General features: G+C 31.0%; 1 long non-coding RNA gene across 1 annotated transcript; it reads left to right on the top strand.

Annotated features, from left to right (window-relative positions):
• Positions 1–5,950: 5,950 nt before the first annotated feature.
• On the top strand, positions 5,951–6,877 carry LOC141629133 (uncharacterized). The gene is made up of 3 exons (XR_012537233.1): positions 5,951–6,130; positions 6,292–6,402; positions 6,552–6,877. It is a non-coding gene; the product is annotated as an uncharacterized LOC141629133 (long non-coding RNA).
• The last annotated feature ends 7,612 nt before the right edge of the window (positions 6,878–14,489 follow it).

The raw sequence follows: 14,489 nt of genomic DNA, 5'->3' as shown, positions 1-14,489 counted from the left end.
TTGTGCACTGCACAAGGTATGGGTTCGACTCCCCTATCGGTTGTGAAATACTAATACTCCCTGCAAAACGATGCATAGAAATACACTCTATCTGCACAATAATAACCAATAGATGCACAAAATACCCAATTTGTACATTATCCACAGTAATTGTCGGAATTTCAAAAGTATTTAGTATAATCCAACTGTGTAAGGGTAGAAAAAAATGACTGCTAAGCATAGAAAAGTAAGCGGTGTGTATACAAACTGAACTAATAGGTATGGGAAAATAGATAGTAGATCCATTAGTGAACAATATTTACAATGTCTGGTTATTCCTAGTCGATTCACTCCACCATCATCACCAAAACACCCCACCACGTCCTCCCAAGCAATTAAACAATTATGCAGCGCACTATGCATTTGTAACAGAATAAGGGCGGGAAGCTCTGTTCGGTGTCAGTGAGATCAGAATCAACTCCCAAGCTAGGATTTTCTTCAGAACTATGTTCAGCCAGGAGACAATGTCATACAGCCCGAAAAATATATTTGATTTTCCTTCTGTTGATGGAATAAGACATTCTTGTGAAGGCGCAAAAATGTCCTTAGTATGGTTTTCATTTGATGAACATACTGAAAGAGCATTAAGAGATTCTCTCTGTGAAGTAAATCATAAGTATAAAAATAGACACTAGAAATATGTCATTCCTCATCATGGAAGGAATGTCCACTATCATCCTTCGTGGGAAATCAGGGGACTATTTTATTGAAAGCATGTCCCTGATCCCTTTCTAAGGAGAAAACAATATTTTCAGCAGATACACTTACTTTCTTCATTTTCAGGGAATTTTTACCACACGATTATCCATATCTGCAGAGTGAATTGTGGTATTTGGATCTGCATGACAGGAAGTATCAGAAACGTTCTTCAACTCTTAGACTAGCATTAATTAGTCCATCATGAATTCTTAAATCCGCCATATGAACCTCTAGGCTCTAGATGCTCTTCAGTTTCACTACCCATTCTCGATGGACATATATTTTTTGTTCTTATCTGCAGCTATTTCAGCAAAAGAAGTGACACTATTAGAGTAATCAGAATCTTCATAAGTGGTAGAGTTTCCCAGTAAAAAACCAATCCATACAGTTTTGTTGAATCCCTTCTTCATCTAAGCAGCCATTAAAATCAACTACGATTGATTTCAGGTTGAAATAACTTGGCTATTATTTATGTTCGTAATCTGTGGCATCACAAACAAAATAAACACCAACACCAATCTTTATGAAATTCAACAAACATAAAAAAATTACTTGTCTCATTAAACTTATTAGGAATTTCTAACCCTCGACGAGAGACATTCGACAACTAACGTGATGGTAAAGCCAATATGGGAGTTGAACCCACATCTTGTGCATTGCACAATGCTCTCCCATTTGAGCTAATTGGCTTTTAAAATAACTAAAATCAGAATATTCGTAATGTAAATGCATCAATGTGCGATATCAAAGAAATTATAAACCGTTAAGTTCGCTTACTTATATCCGAAAGAACAAGTTGAGAGAGCTATTGTTAATTTTCTCAATGGACCTAATTAGTTCTGATCATGGCTCCAGATTATAAAATAAAAGACATAATAAGTTATCCAAAATATAACAAGTAGTTTCATCACAAGTCGGGCCTCTAGAGTCGTGAGGCAAAATATACATAACCACACCATGGCATAGAAAGCAAGAACTGATTAAGACCACCCTATGGCTTGGATACATAATTACACTTCACAAATGCACTAAATTATAGCTCAGATATACTATTTAACCTCACATGAACACAAAAATTGAGCTCACATACTTCAATTATCCTCTTAATCTTACCTCACAAATACACCAACAGAGAGCTCAGATCCTCTAGTTCACCTAGAATATAAACCAAATAATACCTCAGAATCTCAGATACAATATTACGCCTCACAGATGCACTAAATTATAACCTAGATATACTATTTCATCTTACGGAAACACAAAAATTTAGCTTAGGTACATTAATTCAGTTCACAATTTCACCTCGCAGATACACCAAAACATAACTCAGAGCAATTATTTGGTACTCTTGAGAGGTTAAATATCGTATCAAGGTAACACCAGAGAAATACTATATCCGAGCTAAATTTTGGGGTGACATAAAATTGGATAAACTGGATCATTGTATAAGAAGAGATGTAGAAATTTAGTATGTAGGAAATTTATTCCTGAACACTTTATACAACAACAACAAAAATAGAATAGAAGTCACAAATATAACGAATCTTCCAAATTCCTTTGTATAGCTCAATATGAAAACTTCGAAGTTACATGATTCAACCTAGAAATTGAATTCAAATCGACAATGGTTATAAAGAGAAGCACTTATTTATTAGTCAAACCCAATTTTCAAATTCTAATATACCTAAACCAAGATTTTTAATAGATTCATGTATTAATATTGCATAACATTAATTTATGATACAAATCAAACTTTTTTTCCAAAACCTTGAACATAAACACTTAATCTCAGCATTAATTATTGAGTTTTTCGGAAAAATGCAAATGTAAATAGAACTTCAATTGAATACAAACCTCATTTAACGGAGAATGATGTGATCCATGACATTGTTGAAGACATGCAGGAAATCGCAGTGGTTGAAGAATGACAAATTAGAGGAAATTTGGGGAAAAATAAAAATAGGAGAGTAAGGAGGGAGAAACGTAATGTTTTTGTATTTTCAAGCCCCTGCCTTATAGCATGAGAATAAATCTCGGCCCATGGATAAGCTTGATACGACTCATACGAGGTTTCTTTGAAATTAAGGTTCTCACGGTTCTCATTATATGAGTGGTTCTCACCGGATCTCGACCCTATATATATATATATATATATATATATATATAGTGTAAAGATCAAGTAAGTCCACCCATTAAGTGTGAGTCCATAAGTCCTCATCCAAGCCATTGAATGAGGAAGATGGGTGGTGGAGATCAAAGCACAAAAAGGTGATTAATTAGCTAAATAAACACTCTCTCTCACTACCTTAACTAATCCACCCTAATTATCACTAATTCCACTATATATAATTTATAATCACACCCATTTATCTCTCATCTTACACAATTCATTCACCTTCTCTATCAAAAACCCAATAAATTCAAAAAAATTTCCCCCTCTTTTCCTCACCAACCCACCCCCTCACGCAGCCACCACCACCCACGCATCCCACCACCTCCTCACAGCCACCTCCCCCACGCAGCCACCACCCCCACGACCACAACTACCTCCTCCCCCACGCAGCCACCACCTCCACGACCACAACCTCCGCCCCGCCTCACCAACGACCTCCACACCGCCACGACCTTCACCACCCCCATGACCTCCTCCACACAAACCACACCCTCACCTCTCCTCCCCTGCTTCACCATCACCACCAACAACCCCAACCGCACACATCCACCACCGCCTCACATTCTTTCACTCCACCACACGACCTCCTTCCTCCACCGGCTCACCTTCTTCCACTCCACCACACGACGACCACCAGCTGCCTCCTTTCCCACCGTCTTCCCACCCAACCACGACCTTCCACCTCCCCCCATTTCTCCTTTTTCCAGATTTGCCACCTTTTTTTCATCTTTCTTCATTTTTTTTGTTCAAACTATCACAAAAAGATTTTGGAGTATAGTTACTAATGAAAGAACAAAGAAAGGTCATACCAATTTCTTAATATATACGATATAGATCGACATAGTGAGTGGGTTTTGGTGTATTTGGTTTTTGTTTTGTTGTTTGTTTGTTTTTTTTTTTTTTTTTTTTTTAAATTGTTGGTGTTCTTGTCACTGTGTTTGTGGTTAATTTTTTTTTTTTTTTGTTTCTTATTTATTGTGTGTAGTTGTAGTTTTTGTTGTTGTTATTTGTTTTTATTTTACTCTTTTTTTTTGTTCTTCTCATTTTATTGTGTTTTGTTCTTATCATTTTCACTCTTTTTTTTGTTTTTTCAAAAAAAAATTTTGCTCTTCTCAATTTTTGTTCTCATTTCATTGTCTTGTTATTTTTTTAGACCTAGATCTATTAAAAGTACAATTATTTTTATTAAAGCTACATTTTTTTCTATTAAAATTACACATTTTTTTCTACTAGAATTACTCTTTTTCCTGCTAAAATTACTCTTTTTTTTGTTAGAATTACACTTTTTTCTCTTAGAATTACACTTTTTTCTACTAGAATTACAATTACTAGAATTACTCTTTTTCCTGCTAGAATTACACTTTTTTCTGTTAGAATTACACTTTTTTCATCTTAGAATTACTCTTTTTCTTGCTAGAATTACTCTTTTTTCTGTTAGAATTACACTTTTTTCATCTTAGAATTACTCCTTTTCCTGCTAGAATTACTCTTTTTTCTGTTAGAATTACACTTTTTTCATCTTAGAATTACACTTTTTTCTACTAGAATTACTCTTTTTCCTGCAAGAATTACTCTTTTTCTTGTTAGAATTACACTTTTTTCATCTTAGAATTACTCTTTTTTCTACTAAAATTACATCTTTTTCCTGCTAGAATTACACTTTTTTCTGTTAGAATTACACTTTTTTCATCTTAGAATTACTCTTTTTCTTGCTAGAATTACTCTTTTTTCTGTTAGAATTACACTTTTTTCATCTTAGAATTACTCTTTTTCCTGCTAGAATTACTCTTTTTTCTGTTAGAATTACACTTTTTTCATCTTAGAATTACACTTTTTTTCTACTAGAATTACTCTTTTTCCTGCAAGAATTACTCTTTTTCTTGTTAGAATTACACTTTTTTCATCTTAGAATTACTCTTTTTTCTACTAAAATTACACTTTTTCTGCTGGAATTACACTTACTTCTATTGGACTATTGTTACACTCTCAATTGACTTGGTTATATTCTCAATGGACTAAAATTACATTCTCAGTGGACTGAAATTATACTTTCCTGGACTAAAATTACACTTTCATGGACTAAAATTACATTCTCCTGGACTAAAATAATAATCTCATTGGACTGAAATTACACTTACCTGGACTAATGTTACACCCTCAATGGACTAAAATTACATTCTCAATGGACTAAAATTACACTTTAATGGATTAAAATTACACTTTTAAAAGACTAAAGTTACACTTATAAGTCACTCAATTCACAATGAGTTGTGTTAAAATTGGAAAAATTCAAAATAATATTTGTCGAAAAAACTGAGTTACACTCGTAAAACGCAAAATATATTGTAAATTTGCTTCAAATTTTCAAAATAAAATCCGTCAAACCGCAATTTTTTCCGTTGAAATTACACTTCTTTCCGTTGAAATTACACTTTTAAAACAGTGAAAGTGTAGTAACATTTGTAAAAAGTTTCAGTCCAAAAAAAAAATTATGCTCAAATTTTTTTTTTTTTGTATAATTAATCCATTAGTGAATGTATAATTAAAGCTAGAGAGATAAAGTGGATTAATTAGTGTATAGGAAACTCATTAGTGTTAAGTATGCTTTTTTGCTTTCAATCTCAACCATCCTTAGTGGGATATTTAAGGGATGTAGTGAGGACTTAGGGACTCAAAATATATGGTGGACTCATTAGAACTTTACTCTCTCTCTCTCTCTCTCTCTCTATATATATATATATATATATATATATATATATATATATATATATATATATATATATATATATATATATAAAATAAGATCCTATGAGTCCACCATTTTAGGTTGAGTTCATGAGTTCTCATCTAAGCCATTGAATCTTAAAAAATGGATGGTTGAGATTAAAAGATAAAAGACACACAATTCATACTACCTATGCATAATTAATTGTTTGTCTCCTTTAAACCAATTTCTCATACACTAATTAATTCTTTCTCTTATAATTTCATTTACCTCTCATTTTTATTTCATTTTCAAACCAAATCAAAAATTTTATTTCCGCATAAAATGAAAGCCACTTCATAAAAAGCTCCGTAAATCTTCGTTCGGACTCCGATTAGGGCGAAATAAAAGGCTAAATTTATTATTTTTTCGAGCCCGTCGTAATGGTGATATTTTTATATACCATTGAGTTTTCAAAATATTCAGTATTGATCGATTGTGCTCGAAATATAATGGTTTGTGTTTGTTTCTTATTAATTTTTGTTGGATTTTGTTGAAATCGTTCCTTAGGTATTTAAAATGGTTTGATAATTTTAAATATAGTGATTTGTATGATTGTTTTTTTGATAAATTATATCTAATTTTTTTTATTATTAATTATAATTTTTTTATGAAGATGGAGATGATGATGATGATGATGATAAGTCGTTGGCGATATTGATTGATGATGAAGATGTTGATATGTCTTTGGTGTTATAGATTGATCGGTTGTGCTTGGAATATAATGGTTTGTATTTGTTTCTTATTAATTTTTGTTGAATTTTGTTGAAATCGTTGCTTAGGTATTTAAAATGGCTTGATAATTTTAAATATAGTGATTTGTATGATTGGTTTTTTTGATGAATTATATCTAAATTCTTTAATTATTAATTGTAGTTTTTTTATGAAGATGGAGATGATGATGACGATGACAATTCGGTTGGCGATATTGATTGATGATGAAGATGTTGATATGTCTTTGGTGTTATAGATTGACGATGAAGATATGAGATTTAGATTGATTGATTTAGATTGATGATTGTTGATGAATGTTGTAACTTCAATTATATAGTGTGTAACTTTATTCTTGTAAGGGTGTAACTTCAAGTAGTGTGTAACTTCAGTTGTATATCATGTAACTTCAGTTTTGTAAGGGTGTAACTTTAGTACTTTACGAGTGTAACTTTAATCTTGTAAAGTCATTTTGTATATACAAGTTTGAATATTGCTAATTTGAATGTTTGTAATTTTAGCACAAGTTATGTAACTTTAGTGCTTCATGAATGTAACTTTAGTGCTTTATGAGTATAACTTTAATTTTTCACAAGTGTAACTTTAATCTTTTAGGGTCATTTTGTATATAAAATTTTGAATTTATTAATTTGAATTTTTGGAATTTTAGCACAAGTTTATGTAACTTTATTGATTTACGAGTGTAACTTTAGTGTTTTGCGAGTGTAACTTTTATCCTTGACGGGTGTAACTTTAGTTCTTTGGTCATTTTGTATATGTATAATTTGAATTTGTGTATCTTTATCACATGTCTATCTAATTTGAATTGTTGAAGGTGTAATTTTAATATGTGGCGTGTATAACTTTAACAAAGCAAGTGTGTAACTTTAGTTCGTTCCAGCACCCTCGCCTCTTCATTCGGAATCCAATTAATTATATGAGTAAATTAATTAATTAAGTTCAAGTAAAAATAGTGTAACTTCAAGTGGGCATGGTGTAATTTCAAGTAAATGAGATAATTTCAAGCAAATAGGGTGTAACTTCCGAGTAATTAGCCGTTCTCAAAATTTTGAAAACTCAATGGTATTCAAGCGTCGGGCTCGAAAAAATAATAAATATAGGATTTTGTTTCGCCTTAATCGGAGTCCGTATGAAGATTTACGAAGTCTTTTACGAACCCGCTTTTATTTTACGCGGGTATGAAATTTCGTTATAATATTTTGATAATTGAAATATAGATGATAGTATATTAATTTAATAAATTAGTTGATAAGAAAGAGAAAGTAATTGATTAGAAAAATTGGTAATTGAAATTATGGGAGACAAAGCATTAATTGCATGTTGGGTGAGTGTTTTTTTTGTTTTAATCTCAACCATTCATCTTGTAAGATCAAATGGTAGAGATGTGGACTTATGGACTCAACCAAATTTGTGGACTCATATGAACCTATATATATATATATATATATATAGAATTAGGATCAAATGAGTCCACCTTCCTTAGGTGAGTCCATGAGTCCTAATCTTAGCCATTAGATTATAACAAAATCAATGGCTAGGATTAATTCTGAAAATAAATGGCCTATATAAAAGACAACAAACCCTAATTCTCTATTCATTTTACCACCTCCCACTTCTCTCTCTTCCTCCTTTTCTCTCTCCGTCAATCTCTCTCTACCTCCCTCAACGGCCGCCTCTCTGCGGTGCCTCCCTGCGACGCCTGCCACGTGCCCACGCCCCTCCTGACACACCTCCTGCCTCGCCGCTTCCACGCCAACACTGCCGCCACCAACAACCCTCCCTCGCCGCCACCAAAAACTCTTCTTCCTCCTTTCCCTCACCTTCGGCCACCACCTTTTAAAAACCACAAACCACCGCAGCATCGACTCCATCAATGACCCCCAATATCCACGGCCACCACGCTCCAGTCACCCCTCCAAAACCACGACGGACAACCCCACCACCCGACTTCCCATTGCTTCTTCATCTTCTCGTCTTGCCCGCGCTGTCCTTCCTCTTTCTCTTTTTTTATTTTTAATTTTTTTTTTCAGATCTGTTATGTGCGTGGTGGTGGTTGTTGCGTGGTAGTGGTGGTTGCTTGGTGTTTTTGTTGGTGTTGTTGGCTTTGTCCTATCTATTTTTTTTTCTTTTTTCAGATTTTTTGTTGGCTGCCTTTTTTTTTTTAAATCTATGGTGGTTGTTGGAAGGTGGGGGGACTATGGTGGTGTTGCTGTCGTGGTGGGTCAGGTGGGTCGTGGTGGGTCAGATGGGTCGTGGTGGTTCGTGGTGTACTTTGGTGGTTTAGGGTTTAGGGTTAAAAAATTCGACTCTCAAATATTAAAGTTTCGACTTGCAAGCTTTAAAGTTTCATTCGCGTACCATTAAAATTACAGTTAAAAGTGGGTGGTGGATAAGATGTGGTTTGGTGATAATGGATTAATGTTTCAAATATATGGACTGAAATTTCACTGGACTAAAAGTTTCACATGACATGGACTGTTTAAATTACATTATTTAAATTCAAAATAGTATAAGTTAAAATCTTAAAAAAAAAAAAGTTTCAAAAATTATGATTAAAGTTACAAGCATAAAACATTAAAGTTACGTTCATAAAATTACAATATTTTCATAAATTTTATAAATCAGTAAAATTTATTAAATTCAAAATATTAGAAATTGTCTAAAAAAATTAAAGTTTTAATTTTTAGCATTAAAGTTTCAATCGTAAAACATTAAACTTACATTTATGAATCAATAAAATTAAATAAATTCAAATTTTTATATTAGAAATCGGCTAAAAAAAATTAAAGTTTCAATTTTTATTATTAAAGTTTACTCGTAAAACATTAAAGTTACAATTATAAATCAATAAAATTTAATAAATTTAAATTTTTAAATTAAAAATTATCTAAAAAAAAATTAAATTTTTAATTTTTGGCATTAAAGTTCCATTCGTAAAATATTAAAGTTACACTCAAAAAACAATTTTATATATTTAAAATAAAATTTTATAACATAAATTTAAGTTTTTATTTATAAAATAACCTTAAATATTAAAGTTATAATTATAAAGAATTAAAGTTACACCCATAAATTAAAGTTTCATTTATAAAACATTAAAGTTTCATCTTAAATTTTTTTAAATCTCAGCCATCAATCTTAGAAGATCAATGGCTTAGATTAGGACTTAGGGACTCAAATATTTAGGTGGACTCATTTGAACTTGGCTCTATATATATATATATATATATATATATATATATATATATATATATATATATATATATATATATATATATATATATATATATATATATATATATATTTTATATATAAATCCTCTAAGTTTGAGCTGACATGGCAGCATAATAATTTAGCAAAGATGACGTGTCAGCTCATGGTAAAACTAACATATGATATCCTCGCAAATATGATATAGACAAATATGTTAAGAATATGATAATATATTTCTTATATATATTTCCTATATTCATAAATTTTATATAAATTTTGATTATCTCTTATTCTTACACAATATATCTTTAAAAAAACATATAAGATATTTTCTATATATATTTTGGTGTATTTCATATATATTTTGAAATTCTCTCACATCCTTACACAATATATCTTTAAAATTAAAAATTTAAAAACATATAAATTCTTACTCAATATATCTTTAAAAACCATATAATCTTTACGTATTATAAAAACATATAAAGTAAATAATAAATATAAATATAATATCTAAGCAAAAATATATTCTAAATTAATTTACTATAGGTCTATAGTTATATGATATTCTTTCAAGCAAAATTACGGAATATATTTATATAAGCAAAATTACGGAATATATGATTCTAAAACTAATTTATAACCGAAATTAAGGAATATATTTTAATTTCCTATATTGATGGTACTCTTCCCAAAACAAATGCACTTCTAACCACCATGTTAAATCTACAAACTACAGTAATGGTAAAAAAAAAATACTCCATCAGTTATTGTGTTGTCATTAATTATTAAAGTAAGACGATCTTATACTGTGAGTCTGTGAGACCTATTCTATAATGTGGAAAAAAAAAATTATTTGTTAGCATTAAATGATTTTTTTTTATAAACATAGACCGTCTCATGGTGTGAGACACCCTTATTTTATAATTTTTAAATCATTATTAATTAAAAAAAACAATTTTTTTTATTAATTTAATAATAAAATTGAACATTTTTTATTAAAAAAAATAGACAGTTTCATAGTTGGGGTTGTCTTAACCTATAATTTATTAATACATTTTACAAGCATTGTTATTATTATTTTCCGATGACTTTTTAATGTGTATACGAGGGTATAGTTTATGAATACATATTACAAGCATTATTATTATTTTCCCGATAATTTTTTACACCATTTAAGTGCGGTTAAATATCCTTTATGTTGTCTATATATCTCAAATGGGTTGGACGGGTTGGAACATACAAGTCGGCTACAGTGGGTTCAAATACGGGTTATGGGTCGGGTTATAGAGGCAAAGTGCGGGTCAACAATAACGCCTTTTATAGATCGGAAAAATATTTTTTTAAAAACTATAGTATATTTAATACTCCCTCCGTACCACACCAAAGGTAACGCAGGGAAAAGTGGAGTATTTAAGAAAATGTGGAAAAAGTAAGGGTAAATAGGGAAAAAATAGGTGGGGTATGTAATTGTGGGTTTAATTGTGGGTTAGTAGGTGAGGTATGTAATGACACTTTGTGTAAATATCAAATGGGTATAAGGATAATTTGGTAATGTTGTGGGCCAAATAAGGAATGTTACCTTTGGTGTGGTACGTCCGTTTATAGTAAGTGTTACCTTTGGTCTGGTACGGAGTGAGTATTAATATTTTAATCATATTCAATGTTTAGTTTTTTAATTATTTTTTCAAATATATTATATAATATAGTAAATATTAATATTTTTTTAAAACTTATTTTAGTTTATCTTTGACTTAACGGGTCGACGTGTTCGTTTTGGGTTTTATTTAAATTAACGGGTCATTTCGGGTTTCATATCGAACGGGTTACTGCTCGAGATTTTCAGGTTTTAATCCTTGAAAAAAATGAATGAGGTCGCGTTGGGTCGAAATTTGATAGGCTTATATCTTAGTCATGTCTTAAACTCATAATTTATCATTTAGTTAAAATAATAATATGTATACGAATTGTACAAATAACCAACTCTAATTTGTTGTATTCTACATTTGTGTAATATCGACTTTCGTATGACTTTAAGTTTATTAACAATATATGGAGTATTAGCTTAAAGGTAATCATCTAACTAAAGATTATAAAACAGCCCGTGAATTTCACTGGTTTAAAACTAGTTTCATGTTAAATCAAAGTGTACATTAGAGAGTCCTAAGTTTATTAATTACCTATACTATATCTAATATGGAGTAAATAATTGTATGTATTTACTTATTTAGTTGGTAGGATGTTTATACCGTAGTTGATGAGTAAATTACTATCTAAATAATAACTCCTTATTCCTTATTATATTGTGAATTACTATCAAAAAAAATCCTCATCTTTTTTTTCCTTTCCATAGTTGTTAGCCATGGATATAGATTGATGAACATGTTAAAAAGGTCGGGTCATACGTGTCATGTCAAAATACGGGTCGGGCTGGATATGAGTCGGGCTGAATACGTGTCGAGTCTCGGGTTCGGTCAGGATCAGAATACAAGTCAAACAAAAATAATGACATCTTTTATGTTACCATTTTTCAGCCGAAAAACTTACTTTGTAAAATTAAATTATATTTAATATTAATTATATAATTATATTAATTATATGTCGTACTTATATTAAAAGAATATAAAAATAAAATTATTTTACTAAATTATTTTATTATTAGATGATATAAAATTGATTTTAAATTCTTTTTTTCTTTAAAATATCAAAATCATTATTTTTCTACTTATTATTAGAAAATACAAAAAAATTAACATTTTAATAATGTTCTTGATTTATCTTTGACCCATCAGGTCGAACGAGTCAGGTCGCGTTTTAACCCTAAAACAGCGGATCATTTCGGGTTGCAGATCAAGATTTAAAGATTTTTTATCCTAAAAACCCGGGAGGGGACGGGTCGAGTCGTGTAACACCCAGTACTTTTACCACCCTTTTATCATTTCTTCTCATTTTAAGTTACATTTTGCTGGATTTTAAAAACTACCAGGCCCCTTTCGCAGAATGGACAAGTTTCCACATTTTTATTTATTTTAAAATCACTTGACTTTAACCCCTTCTCTCTAAGAATCTCATTTTTATATAATTGATTTTTAACCTTTTCATTTTTACTTAAGACAGACATAATTTTCTTGTTATTTATTATCATGTTTTCATATACGTTTTGAGGAAAAGAATGAGAAGTACAACTGAACACTAGAATCTGCTGGATAAAAGTCAAGTCGAACAAGCCAAGTCGCGAGACACTTCGTATTTCTAACCCAGGTTAATGCAACTAATATAAGCCAAACATTTTCAATAAAGTAATTTGTTTAATCCATTAATAATTTTCTTTTGTTAAAGTATGTTCAATTTATAAACAATAATAATACTTTACGTTATGATTACTATTACATATGTAAATCCGTTTTATCTATTTTATATGTATGATTTGTCTTAAACTATTTCATTTTTCGTTTTATACTGACTCAAACTTGTTTGACGTCGTGACAACATGTCTTACTCAAATAAGATATATTTTGTGCGATAATACATTATTATCGCTATTTATTGTTGTACGCGATTATTAACAACTCGTGACCAAACTTAGTTAATTAATAGTCGAGTCTCGTCTGTTCGGTTACACCATTAATAACATGAAATTTATTTTAAGTTAAGATTTGCTAATTTCCTAGCTATTTAATTATTTTTGGTTTCAAAAATATGATCGTTTTATAAAACCGAAAATTAATCTAATGATATAAAGAGCCAGTTACGAGAAACGATTTATGGAACCGGAAAAAATGGACACATGAGGATCCTACACGTCACAAACCACGTGTCCTCCTTACTCATTTCATGTGAAAACCTAATTCCATTTACTTAAACCTTGTATCTTTAAAGAAAATTATTTTCTCTCTCTAGAAAATATGCTCTCTTCTGATAACATTTCCTCTTCGATTTCTGACGAGGATCTTAACAATCGCTCAACCAAAAAAATCAAGATGCATAGTAACGAACATGGTTTGGAACGAAATCCGGAAACAACAGTCTTGCTCCTCAATACTAACACTGGGAATGGTGTGAAAATCTCTTACAAGGATTCACTCAACAATGGCGGCTCACCATCTTTTGTTATTGATCAATCGATGGGGTTTAACATTATGTGGACAATGGGCCACGGGGGCGCTTGGGAAACAAGCGTTTGCATTTGTGGAGTCGCCACCAATTTATTGTGGAAAATTGGAAACCGTTCGAATACCTCGTGTCATGTTAAGACACAAAGTAGTGACATGAACACCAAGAACTCGTTACCCTTAGCATTCCATGTCTAGAATGACTCTCGTGGATGCCAATGAACACGGATGTTCACAGAGATCTGGAGTAAGGGGTGAGGGTACGTATTAGGAAGCTCTTTTGATCGAACACCTAATCCCGCCCGCCTCGATAGCGGCCTCTACTAATGATTAGGGAAATTATTCATACTCGATATATCGTCGATTATATGCATGCAATGCAACATCCAAGTTTTAATCCTAACATGTGAAGATTAGACTAAGTCGGTGAACAATTAATTAGCAAACAATTGGGTCAAAGTAGAGATTTAATGTTCATTTACATGTGAAGGCATACAAATGATACAAGAAACAATGATAAATACAATAAATAAAATACAATAATAAAAATTACAATAATTACAATGGGTTTAGCGATTTATGTCGAAAATACCTTTAAAACGAATAATTTGAGAAAATAATAAAGGAATGAATTAACGAACAAAACAGTAGGCGATAATATGGTTAATAGTTAATTATACGTAAGCTAATTAAACTAGGTCAAGGCAGAAAGGGAGTTCAGAGACAGAAGTCAACCTGGAAGAAGCGCAGCAGAGCT

This window comes from Silene latifolia, chromosome 2, assembly GCF_048544455.1.
Source record: "Silene latifolia isolate original U9 population chromosome 2, ASM4854445v1, whole genome shotgun sequence".
NCBI lineage: Eukaryota > Viridiplantae > Streptophyta > Magnoliopsida > Caryophyllales > Caryophyllaceae > Silene > Silene latifolia.
The sequence above is the reverse complement of the archived record's forward strand: the minus strand, read 5'-3'. Positions and strand labels throughout refer to the sequence as shown.